Source organism: Marmota monax, unplaced genomic scaffold (genome assembly GCF_021218885.2).
Source record: "Marmota monax isolate L192 unplaced genomic scaffold, Marmota_monax_Labrador192_F-V1.1 WCK01_AAM20220418_F8-fsc00107, whole genome shotgun sequence".
In the NCBI taxonomy this organism is placed as follows: Eukaryota; Metazoa; Chordata; class Mammalia; order Rodentia; family Sciuridae; genus Marmota; species Marmota monax.
This window is the reverse complement of record NW_026693761.1, coordinates 3,345,163-3,358,836: the sequence shown is the minus strand read 5'-3', so window position 1 is coordinate 3,358,836 and position 13,674 is coordinate 3,345,163. Positions and strand designations below refer to the sequence as shown.

The 13,674-nt window shown below is 36.9% G+C and overlaps 1 protein-coding gene across 1 annotated transcript in view; it reads left to right on the top strand.

Moving 5' to 3' along the window:
• Nucleotides 1-13,674, top strand: part of Aoah (acyloxyacyl hydrolase) — a 204,456-nt gene that overhangs the window by 30,735 nt on the left and 160,047 nt on the right. The gene's annotated exons all lie outside the window — the stretch shown is intronic.

Below are 13,674 nucleotides of genomic sequence, written 5' to 3'. Positions count from 1 at the left end.
TTTCTCCATCATGGCAGGATGAAATTGCTGGGGACATTTAGAGAATAAACTGTTAAATGGCCAATGTTGGTTTATGTGTCACATTAATGATTTGCCCACCTGCTGATCATTGCCTTAAGTACCAAGAAATCAAAATAATGAAAAATTTTCAATGATTTTTATGTTAACTTATATACACATACCCAGACACACAGATGGCCCCCCTAGTACCTGGGGAAATAACTGACCTCAAAACCCCAAATGGGAAAATAATCGGGAACATTCATTGATTTCAATTAGTTCTCAATAAATTTTCCTATCTACCCCACAAAAGAAGGAACTGAACAGTGGTTCAGACAAGTTGAATTTTTTCAGTCTCAGAAAGAAGAAAATTCTATTCCTTTATAGAATACTGTTCCTTGAACAATACATTGTTTTGAGAATACTTTTTTTGGGTCAACTTTTTTTTTTTAACTCAATGGTACTTCATCGGAGTAGATTTTTCTACAACTGAGTTCATGCCGACACTTCTAATTAAAAACCAGAACTACTGATGTTTTTCTTAATCTCGTCTGTATCCTCTGCTCCTTCTTTCCAAAGTCTCTTTCCATACAGAGTCCTATTTGCCAAGGATTAAGTGATAGAATTAAAATAGTCCATAATTGCTCATTCACCTATCCCCTATTACACACAAAATTTTCTCAGACTATCAGTTCTAATATTACTATCATTAACATATTTTATAATTATTGAGACCAGTTAAAATCGTTTTTATATGATTTCCTCATTTTTCCACCCTTCTAAATCATTGATCTCTATTTTTCTGAGCACATAGAACACCCACCCGCTGTTCGCCTCATTTAGTCTGAGTTCCATTCACAACTGTGATTAACGTTAACCCCAGCTCTCTCGGGATGTCTCTTACTATCTAAAGTTCATTCCTCAGGAAGGACTCATGGGAACAATATTCCCTGAATTCTTGCATGTTGAGAGCATGTTGTCTATGCCCTTTGTACTTGAAAGTCAGCATTTCTCTGGATATAAAAATCCTTGGCATAATTTATTTCCCTGAACATCTTAAATATGTTATTAAGAAGCCTAATGATAACCTAATTTTCTTTTCCTTTGTAAGTCAACATTATTTTTCTCCTAGAAGTTCAAAGAATTGTTTTCTTTTGTTTACTATGAAGGTTAGCCATCTAATTAAAAAATGTCTTGGTGTTAATTGTTGAATTTTGATGTTGTCAGGCATGTAGTGTGCATGCTTTCTCTCTCTCTCTCTCTCTCTCTCTCTCTCTCTCTCTCTCCCTTTCTCTCTCTATCTCAATGTGTGATTTAGATCATATATTTTCTAATTTCAGCAAAAGTTTTTAGCATTTCTTCAGTCTCTTGCTTTGTTTTCTTCTTCTGACATTTCTATACCCATCTGTTGAATCCTCATTGTCTGTCTTTGATATTTTGCTTGTCTCTTGAATATTTTTTATCTCTTCACTTATTTTTTAATCTATAAAAGTTTTCTTCCTTTCACTTTCTATTTCTCTTAAGACACCTATTGTTTTCACTTGATATTGTGTTCATTTCTTTTAAATTCATTTCTCAATGATTTTCTATTCTTTTATTCCATGACTGAGTTTTATTCTCATTCTCATTTTTACTGTTCTTTCATGAGATATTATATTTTATATTATATTTTAATATCTCTCTCTCACCTTATTTCCTGGCATGCTTTTACTATCTGTAAAGATGCTATTCTGTTCCTTCTTTTTTTTCTTATAATAACTTTGTATGGGAGTTGACCTAGATACATTCCTCTTGCTTATTTTTATATGAAATTGGTTTTTAAGAACTCTTAGAAAGAGGTGGCTGAGGAGAGTTTTTATAAATGCACAGAGCTCTTCTAGTTGAATAGGGTTTAAAACATAGGTGAGCTCTTCTTTTCTGAGATTCTATGACTCTTCTCCTCTTCCCACTTTTATATGGAGTTTCTTTAGACTTAATTTCTATTCGGCTCAGTTTTGAGTCCATATGTAGCATTTTCTCCTCAGTGTGAGCCCTGTCCTGAAAGGCAGCTTTGGTGGGTAAGTTTCTACATCTTATGGATGCCAAATGACCCCAGACCCTAAGTCCTTCTGACCTTGAGCCACTGGCACCCACCTGCTATTGCTGTAGGCAAAACCTCTTCTTCCAGTCTCAGCTGCTGTCCTCTAATGGGCCCACTAAGCATGTTTTCTAGTCAATGCCTGCAGCCCTTTGGGGATTCTCTTTTCCCGGGGTTGTCTGACATCAATTGCTTCCCTCTACTTTCTCTGGTACAGATATTGATAAGCCACAGGACTTGTGGCTGTGAATGTCCATGCTTACCTAACAGTACATTGGGGTTCATAGAGACACTCTGTTTTGTGGTAACTGTTGTCTGTGGATTCTGGTTTTTGCTATCCAAGGGCTTTTCTTGTATGTGGAGATTCAAAGGTATTCAAAAATTTTTGCTGCTTCTGCCATCATCTTTCTATAATTTTCCTTTGTGTAGGCTGAAATTTGACTTCAGTGAGCAACAGTATGCATGGCTCTGCAGCTTCCCTTTTTCACTCAACATTGTTTTTAAGACCTACACACAAGAAGACATATAGACCTAAGTCAAGTCTGTTAATTACCCTATAGTTCTTCACCATATAAATGTCTTATATTTTAATTGACTTATCCCCTATTACTAGACATTTACAATCTCTTATAAATCTTAGTGCTATCTGTAAGAGATAGGCCCCAGCAGAAGGTCACTGGGTCATGGGAGCATCCTCTGGGAAGGAGTTAATTCTGGTCTAGTGGGAGAGAGCAAGTTGTTAGAAAGAGAGCAAACCTTCACAATAAATCCCAGTATTGCGTACAATTATAATGTACCAATTTAATTTTCTTAAAGCAAGCTTGTAAGGCTGGTACACATGCCTATAATCCCAATGACTTGGGAGACTGAAGGAGGAGTATCACTTGAGCCATGAGTTTAAGACCAGCCTAGACAACTGAGTTTGACCCCATCTTTAAAAAAGAAAAGAAAGCAAGTCTAGCCCCTTATTCTTCTTGCTTCCTATCCAACCATGTGATTGCTCTCTTCTTCCTGCATATTTCCCTTCCATGTTGTGATGCAGCCAAGGAAGTGGGATGGGGGGTGGGTTCCTCACCAGAAACTGAACAGATGGGGCCACCCAATCTTGGATATTTAACCTCTCATTCAAATGGAGAGCTAAATAAACCTCTTTTTTGCTATGAAATATCTAATCTCAAGTATTTTGTTATAGCAACAGAAAACAAAAGAATTCAGACTTTATATTTTCACATCTCTAAGTTACAGAAAAAGGGGAAAATGTTATTACAATTTCACAAAAGTGAGGAAAAGTCATAGTTATTGTTAAGTCTTGTTTAAATTGTTTGCCATTTCTGTGTATAATAGACCCGACTGACAAATTTAACCATTTGCAACTTGAGTTTGACTTTTCTCTTTTTAGGCAAAGATGTGTTGTCCAAAGGTAGGAGACTAAATAAAAATCCCATTTTCTAGATTAGCCCTTCTTTTTTTCTATAGTATCAAAATAAAAAAAAATCCAAAACAAGATTACTGGTATTTAGGCATCCTGTTGACTCTTCATCCACAGGGAATTTCTGTCTGACATGGTAAAGTGAGAGGCTGAAAAGTCAGATTCTAGTGAAATGGAAGTTGTCACTTTGCTAAGGGAAGAAGGCATATAGTTGGGTTTTCAATTGTGGGCCTACCATTCTGGGCACTGTTTCCCACATCCATAAAGTGGGAACAATAATGTCCACCTCCTTTTACATCTGTCAAGTGTAACGACCTTTTGACCTGTACTGAATGTCTGGTCTCCATCTGCAGGTAAAGCAGTAATTGATAAACTGAAAATAAAACCAAGCAGCCTTCCTAAGCCATTGAAATTGCTCCAGTTGAATTTTTTTTTCAGAATGGTTACATGAACTGTATGGGATGACAAAGATAGAGTATCTCCTAGTGTAGGTTTCTCTTAGAAAACATAATAGGCCTGGCCTACAATGCCTCACTGAACCAGTATTGCCTTCTGTCTGCTAAGCCACAAAAAAATGGGAGATAGAAGGATGAAATTATGTATATAAACATAAAATTATTTTTGAATCTATGTTTAAGTATTCCTTTTCTCTCTAAAGGTAACCAAGAATAAAGCACATGACCTTAGCAGAGAAAGCAAATAAGCTACATTCTTGAAAAGAATCACTCGGTAAATCACGTTGCCCTTTCTGGTACCTGGGCAGACAGTTTTTTCAAACTGTGCAAAGTATTTCTGACCTTCCTTTTCACCCGCCGCTTTTGCCTCCAGCTCTCATTAGTAAATACCTTGGAAGAATCTCAGAATTGTTAATGGAAAAAATGATTAATGGAATCATTCTCATAGGGGTCAACAGAATCACATGCCCTGAGTGTCTTGCCAGAACTTCCTTGAGTCACCTATGCAGAAATCTCATCTCTGTGGAATATGATAGTTAAAAACTCATGGAGCCTTAGAAGGAAGAAGGTAACTCATGTATCCTAGTATTGCGTATAATTATAATGAACCAATTTAATTTTAATATGTAGCCTCAAAAGTAGTTACATGATCAATAGGTCTCACTGTGCTTCAAGTTTCTCATTAGTAATTAATGTATAACAGTACCTGCTTGACCTGAGATAGACAAGGCATCAAACAAAATGTCCTAAGTGTGTCCAAATGTACACTATAAATAACATTGGCTCTTAGAGTAAAAGACTTTAACCTCAGCTGAACCATTTAATATGTATGTGATCTAAGCTCTCTAAGTTTCAGTGTTCTTGCCTATAGAATGAGGATAAAAATAAGTGTTCCTTCAAAAGTATCTTAGGTGCAAGAAAGCAATGGGAAACATGAAGGTGACAAAAATTGGAACATCCTAGGTTTTGTTGCACACACAGGTGTACACCTAATGTATGATGACTGTTGAACGGGTCCTTTCTGAACTCTCCTTTGCCCTTTGGAATGGACATATTTTCTTTTTTCCTGTGCTGTTGCAAGTTCCAATTCTTTGGATTCTTTGGATGTGTAGAAATCACCTTCCTGGTCACAAGCAGTGTTCTACAGTATAATTTTTACTTTAGATAGTGTCTTTGCCCATTGGTGCTGCTATAACAAAATAGCACAGAGTAATTTATAATGAACAGAAATTTATTCCCAGGAAGTCCAAGAGTATGACACTGGTATCTGATGAGGGCCTTCATGCTGTCATCCCATGGCAGAAGACAGAAAGGCAAAAGAGGATAATTAGTGAGAGAGCAAGAAGAAGCCAGATTTGCTTTTGTAACAAGCCTTTCTTCAGGATAGCTAACCCACTCCTGCAATAACAAATGAGTCCATTCATGAAAGAAATCACCTCATATTAGGCTCCACCTCTCAACATTGTCGCAGGGACAATTGATTTTTCAACACATGACATTCAGTGGACGCATCCCAACCATGGAAGATAAGTTACTATCAATACACTATTGTATTTCTTCACTGGTATCAGTAACAGTCAGATTCCTATCTGATCCTACTGGGGATATCTGCTCCTTCCTGAGGCTGTATATTTCTGTTATCCACCCTTCCATGAGATCTTAGAATTTAGATCTCAGAAGGCCAACTCATGTCCCTACATCCACCATTGCTCCAGGGGCCTCTCAAGCTTACGACCACAGAATTCATTTGAGGAGAATGGTTGTTCAAATGGCTGGTCCTGCTCTGAGAGTGAGGAGAACCCTGTAGCCATTTGCTTTGACTTGAGCAAAACAGAATTCTAAGAAACACACGAATACCTCTTATCTTACCGGAAAGAAGATGAATTTTCTCTCCCTCTCTCAGCTGGTAATGTAAGTTAATCAAAGAACTTACCAATGTCAGTTTTTAAATTGCTCTGCTCTGGGCTATGCTAGTTCTGCATTAACAATACTTTAAACTCGCTTCTAAACCACCTCTGTCCTTCACTTAATTTTGAATTTCTCATATAAAATTCTCTAAACTTACAAGATGCTATAATAAAGGGGACCAAATATAATTGCCACATTCTTCAGTGAAGGAAATTGTAGTTCACATAAAGAAACACCTTCCCCAAGGTCAGAAGCCAAAGAGCTGCTAATGGAACTGGGGTTTCAGAGTCCTGTGACATCAGAGGGTTTTTTGGGGCAATCTCCTCAACAGCATCCCTAAAAAGGATCATCTAAGGGGAGGGAATATCCTTTTAGACGTGTCTATTGAGTTAAAATTCACATGCTATCCAATTTACTCATATAAAGTATAAATTTGGTGACTTTCTATAAATTCACTATAATCAATTTGTATATTCCATCACCACAATCAATTTTAGAACTTTTTCTTGCCCCAAAAAGATATTCCATAACCCTGAGGTGTCACTCCCCAAACACACACATTCTCCATCCCCTGTCAAACATTGCTCTGCTTTCTGTCTCTATGAATTTCCCCCTTATGGGCATTCCCTATAAATTGAATCATACAATATTTCATCTTTTGTGATTGGTTTCTTTCACTTAGCATAGTAGTTTCTCTCACATAGCATAATGTTTTAAGATTTTTTTAAAAAAAATTTTAGTCATCGATGGACCTTTATTTTATTTATTTACTTATATGTGGTGCTGAGAACCTAACTCAGTGCCTCACACAGGCTAGGCAAGCGCTCTACCACTGAGCCACAGCTCCAACCCTTAAGATGCTTTTAATGTGAATACATGTTGTAGCATAATTCATTATTATTTTTTCATGGTGGAATAATATTCCATTATATGTATATCAACATTTTGTTTATTAGTCTGTTAGTTGATGAACACTTTGAGTGGCTAGTATAAATAATTACTGCTATGAATATTTGAGCACAAGTTTTTGTCTGAAGATACTCTCAGTCCTCTCAGGTTTTGATGTAGGAGAAGAAGTGCTGGACCATATAGCAAATTGCTCAATCATAGGCTAAACAATTTGAGGAATTGCTAGGCTGGTTACCAAAGAGGCCACACTATATTATATTCCTACCAGCATTGTATGAAGCTTCTAATTTTTCCCATGCTCAGCGCTTATTCTCTTAACTAGAGGATATCCTAGAAGGTATTGTATCTAAGATTTAGAGAAGCTAACTTTACTAAAAGCAGTGACTCTTCCTTTAGGCCTGCAGATGCCCAATGGGTAGCTACTTTCAGACCCAAGTGGCATTGAACTGGAAATCAACAAAAAGAAAAAAACCAAACAGGAAATCCCAAACATATGAAAATTAAATAACACACTTCTAAAAAACAAATCGATCAAATAAAAAAAAATCTCCAGAGAATTTTTTTTAATATTTATTTTTTAGGTGTAGATGGATACAACACAATGCCTTTATTTTTATATGGTGCTGAGGATCAAACCCCAGGCCCCGTCCATGCTAGGCAAGCGCTCTACTGCTGAGCCACAATCCCAGCCCTAGAGAGAAATTTTAAAATATTTTGAAGGGGGTCAAAGTGAAATTATAAGGTTGGCATCTCAGCCTTCACTTTGTATCTGTCTCCTTTTACTACATTAAATTTGGGGTCAAGACCCTGTTTATCTCTGCATGTAGGCATGGGAATCATTTAAGGAGTATTTATCTAAAAACTACTAATATAGGATTAGCACTAAATTTACCTAACCTCTCATCCCCCTTCAAGACTGAGGACAGATTTGCAAGGAGATTTGTAGCATCCTGTTTCAGACCCCTGAAGTGGCACTAGAAATCTCCAGTTGTTGTCCTACTCCTTCTAGGAATAGCAGGAGCCATCCTCTCATGGGAACTGAATTGCCACCTTCCAGATGACAGTTCTGATGAACAAACATCCTGAGCAAGTAGAAATTGCTCCTGCAAGTGATAAGGACTTTTCTGGAGCTACTTTGCAGAATCAGGACTGAGAGAATGATCAACTAGGCCACAGTTTGAACAAGACTGTTGACTATGCAGACCTTCAGCCCATACCCCAATTCTTGTCTATTTAAACCTGAAGGTCTTGTCAGCACTCCAAAGACAGGATCTCACGTTGCCTGCCCAATGTGGCCATAGTGATTCAAGTTTCCTTTCCTGCTTTTCACCACAACATTTTCTGTTTGTTTTTTGGGGACAGTGGTATCCTGGTTAGCTGGGATCCCCAGGAGTTAGGCCTCTGGCCTAGGATGCCGGTGACAGCATAAAGTTGTGTCTCATCTTGGTTTGGATTTATATCCCCATGATAGCTAATGATATGGAGCACCTTTTCAGGTACTTATTGGACATTTATATATATTTTTTGGCAATATACCTGTTCATGTCCATCGCAATTTTTAAAAATTAGACTATGCCTTATTTATTGTTAAGTTCAAAGTTCATCCACAAACTTTCATCCTGTTTATAGTCAACTAATTTACTCCTTCTTAACAATTATGCTTCAATTTCTCATTAAACAAACCTAGCCATTAAAAGAGTTCAGGAAATATCACCTCAAAATATGTCACTATAGTGTATTAATTACCACTAGCTAAACAGAGCTAGGCTCTAATCTGCAAAAACACAAATCCTCCAAAGGAATTTGATTGTTATCAATCTCCTGAAAAATTAATGTTTATCAAGTAATCAGAGTTAGAAAAGATAGAAAACTGACCACACCTAGCAAGAACTTGTTAAAACTCATCTTCAGCTCTTCTAAGGGTCCATTCATATTCCCCCAATTACTCTGAAGATTTTTTTTAAACTTCCTAATCACCTCATTTACTTCCATGAGAGAACTGAGTCAAAGGACTCTTCCTCTTTTCTTAACTGACCTTCCTAAAAATTGCTCTAAACTATTGTTATCTGGGATGACTAATCTGAGTTCAAGCTTCAGTACCAGTACCTGCCAAGAAAATGACAAGCCTTGTCAGGAAATGGTCAATGGTGAAGTTTGTTTCAACAGACCTGAATCTTTGTCTTTTTCAGTGAAAAACCTTCCCATGATCTGATCTTCCTTTTTCTTGATCATATGTGTATATGATCATATATGTATATATGACAGAGAAAGAGAGGGAGATGCCCCTTCAAATGGAGATTTCCTTTCTAAACTTCTTTTATTACCAAGGAAGAGTTTGGGGGGCAGAGCAAAGACCAGGACAAGAAGAGGCACTTGATTGGAAGAGGCAGTCAACAGAAGTCTGAGGGGAAGGATTTTGTTACCAGAGTCCTAGGCCAGGGGTCTGACTCCAGGGATTCTAGCCAACCGTACAGCCTTTTGTCCCAAACAGAAAAGGTAATGGTAAAAAGTAGAGAAGAAACTTTAACTGATATGGCCATCTTAGGAAGGCAAAGTGAGATCCAGCACCTCAGCCCCATCTCTGGGGGTTATAACAGAAGCATTAGGTTTAAAAAGAGGAAGCATTGGGGCAGGGATGAGAGGTCTGCATGATTAAGCAGTCCTAGTCAAACTGTGTGTGGTCTGGCTGATCATCTCTCAGTTCTGATTCTATGAGGTGGCTCTGGAGAAATCCTTATTGCTTGGGGTGGCAATTGCTACTTGTTGTTCAGGATGATTATCTGTCAGACCTATGATCCAGGAAGGTGGTAATTTGGTTCCCATGCCACGACGATCTCTCCTGACTGAGTCAGGGTGGCAGTCTCATCAGGGGGTGATTCCCTGGAAGGTATAGAACAATGACTGAAAATTCCTAGATGCTTCTCCAGGGATCTGAAAGAGGGTGTTGTAAAAGCTAACAGTCAAATGTTCCTGAACATCTCATCTCAATCTTGAAGGGGAACCAGATAGGTAAGTTTAGGGCTAATAAACTGTACTACTAGCTTTTATGTGACCACTCCTTAAATGATTAACATGTGTATGTGTAGAGCCGAGCAAGTCAAAAAGTTTAAGGTAATAAAGGAGACAGATTTAAAAAATGGAGTTGCATTGAAACAGACTGAATTTGGGGGGCCCCATCTGAAATTGGAAATGGCTTCCTTATGCTGAGAGTGGAGGCTTCAGGGAGTGGTGGGGCTGGGACCCCCCACCCTGAAAGGCTCCAAAGAAGATGGGGATGGAGATTTCCCAGTCGGGCCTATCTGAGGCAGGCCAACTCCATCTGCATAGATGCATGTTCTGCCTTTTGTCTCACTTCCTGGCCACTGTCTCTTCTCCCCTGACTTCTCTCCTTCAAAGGTTTGGCTCAATCTCAGGAATTTTGGAGATAGAACCTTTGAAACAAGCTTCTTCTATCTTCCTTCAAAGGTGGTTTGGAATGAAACCTATTTTCCTATGAATTTGACTGAATATTTCTGAAGCAGTGAGCATTATGGCCCAGCCTCTTTCTCCCTGAGCAGCATTAGAGCTGCCCAGTAACAGTATCCTGCTTTTAGTTACTCACTGGGTATCTGCAGACCTAAATGGAGTCCCTGCCTCCCCACTGTGGCCACTGCAACCCCAAGATAAGTCTCATTCATTTCTCTAGAAAATGGTGGTCTCTGTATAGAAAATAGAAAATTGGCTGCAGTTCCAGACTGGGTGGTGGTGTGGGGGGGGGGGGGGTCTAGACTAATTAGATCCAGATTAACTCATAATTCCTTCTCTTATGGAACAGGGAGTTCTGGACTCTTCAACCCCAGATGAACTCATCATATCTATCTAGTCTAGTTTCTTTCTGACCAAACATTTAAGACATCTCTATAAGATCCAATCTTATTCCTAACAAACCCATTTTAGTTCCTGTCTGACTTGCTCAGCCACCACAAACTCCAAGGGTCATATGATCTCTCCCAGCACAAATTAACCATGGACTTGGGCTCAAGGCAAAAAGAGGAATCTTTTATTCATGATTATAAAATCAACTTCCAAACCAAAAATTTGCTCAAACAAACTCTGTTTAAAACAAAATCTGGGTAGTTTCAGAATCCTAAAGAGAATTTACCCATGATCCCTAGATATAGCAGGAAAACAGTGAGCATCTTGGACTCAGTAGTTACCTATCTCTGGCTATCGTGCTCCTGAGAAGTCCCTGGAGATCTGCTTTGGATTCTGCTGACTAGCAAAATCTGTTAAAAGAAAAAATCCCTAGGCTTTTAAATTTTAGTAGAGCTTATTTGAGCAATTATATACAAAACAGAACAAGTAGAAGAGAACAAAAAATTCATAAATCAGATAAACTCTGGAACAAAAGCAGGTCCAGAGAAATCCAACTAGTAACATGATCTGATAGCATTTATAGAAAATGGAAGGAAGTGTGTCATAGAAACAACTTAATTGTTTCCAGTTTAATTGATTAATTGGCTATGGAGTCTCCTGCATTTAACTAATGCTCAGCTGTTGCAATGACACTCCACATTGGTTTAGTCTCTTGATACCTAGTGCAAAAGCCTAGTCCAAATCAACTGCCTCCCACAAATTTGATGTAAGTTTTAATAGTCCTTTATATATTCTAGTACCCTGTGCTAAATCATCTATCATATGATTTGCAAATGTCTTCTTGCATTCTTTTCTCAATGCTAACCTTTGAAGCACAAAATAAGTTGTTTTTTTTTTTTTAATTTTGAGGAAATCAAATTTGTTCATTTTTTTCTTTTTCTCATATTTTTGGTGTCATATTTAAGCTAGTTCAAACACACAGTGATTTGTAGCAATATTTTCTTCTAAGATTTTTATAGTTGAAGCTTTTACAGTTAGGTCTTTGGTCCATCTTGAGTTGTTTTCATAATGGTGTGAGGTGAAGGAATGCATTTATTCTTTTGCTCCAATTGTTCCAAGCACCATTTGTTAAATTCCTCCCACTATTGAAATTTTCTTGGCACCCTTGTCAAAAGTCAATTGATTAGACATTTTAGGGTTTATTTTGAGGCTTTTGATTCTATTTCATTGATCTGTATCCCTATTCTAATATCCCACTGTCTTGGTTATTTTTATAATAATTTTGAAATTGGAAAGTATAAACTCTCTACCTTTGTTTTCCTCTTTCAAAATTATTTTAGCTATTCTGAATTTTGAATTTCCCCATAAAGATTAGGACCAGCTGATCATTTTCTACACAGAAGTTAGGACTTTGATAGAGATTGCATTAAATCTGTGGGCCAATTTAGGGAGATTGCCACCTTAACAATATTAAGTCTGCCAATCCATAAACTGAGGATGTATTTCCATTTATTTAGGTCTTCTTTAACTTCTTTTAATAATAGAGATTCAAAGAATATATCATATCTTTTTGTTAAATGTATTCCTAAATGTTTAATTCTTTTTGATACTATTGTAAATGGCATTGTTTTTTTAATTTCATTTATTTGCTCATTTATGCTTCACAGAAAGACAGTTGAGTTTGCATTACAACTTTGTATCCTGCCACAAATTTGCTAAACTCATTTAGTAGTTATTATAGTTTTTAAATGGATTTCTTAGGATTTTGAACATACAAGATGATATCATCTACACAATAGTATTATTTTCTTTTTTTTTTTTTCGATTCTGGATGCCTTTTATCTCTCTCTCTCTCTCTCTCTCTCTCTCTCTCCTAACTTTTTGGCTAGAATTCCCAATATAATGTTGAATAGAAGTGGTGACAGCAAACATTCTTGCCTTTCCTCATCTTAGAAGGAAATGATTCATTCTTTTGCCATTAAATATCACATCAGCTGTGACATTTTTGTAGATAACCTTTATCATGTTGTAGAAGTTCCCTTTTATTCCTACTTTTTTGGTTTTGTTCTCTCTCTTTTTTTTATTCATGAAGGGATGTGGTATTTTGACAAATATTTTCTCATCTATTAAATGATTATATGGTTTTTGTCTTTTCTTGATGTGATGTAAAATATTTGTTGATTTTCAGATGTTAAAAAACTTTTTCATTTTGGGGATAAATTTTACAAGGTTACAGTATAAAACTTATTTCTATGTTGCTGGTATTTTATTGAGGATTTTTGTGGCCATATTTATAAGAGAATTTGGTTATAGTTTTCTTTTTTAAGGGATGTGCCTGGTTTTTGTATCAAAGTAATACTGTCATTATGACTGTTAAGAAATGGAGTCTCCTCTTCCAGTTTTTGGAAAAGTTGTGATGAGTTGGTGTTGATCTTTAAATGCTTGGTAGAAGTCACCAGTGAGGTCTTCTAGTCTAGGGCTTTTATTTGTGAGGGTTTTTTTTTTTTTAATAGTTGGACCCAATACCTTTATTTTATTTTTTTATTTAGTTTTTTCTGTGGTGCTGAGGATCGAACCCAGCGCCTCGCATGTGTTAGGCAAGCACTCTACCACTGAGCCATAACCGCAGACCTGTGAGATGTTTATTAATAATTTAATCTTCCTACTTGTTATATGTCTATGCAAATTGTCCATTTATTCTTGAGTCACTTTTGGCATTTTTGTCTTTCTAGAATTTCCCCATTTCATCTAAGTTATCTAATTTATTGCTATGCAGTTAATAACAGTATTCCCTTATAACTTGGTATTTCATTAAATTCAGCAGTAATGTGGAGATATATTTTTAATTGCTTAGTTCAAGAACATACTATGTTTGAAGTTGTCCTTTATTGTTTTTAAAAATCCATGTAATATATCTATTTTAATACAAAAATAATATTTAATATCACTTACCTCTAAGTGAAATTGAAGAACCAGGGAGAGTTCCCTATATTTTTTCTGTTATTTCAACAACTCACGCTTCAAGCAATGCCTAGGTCCCC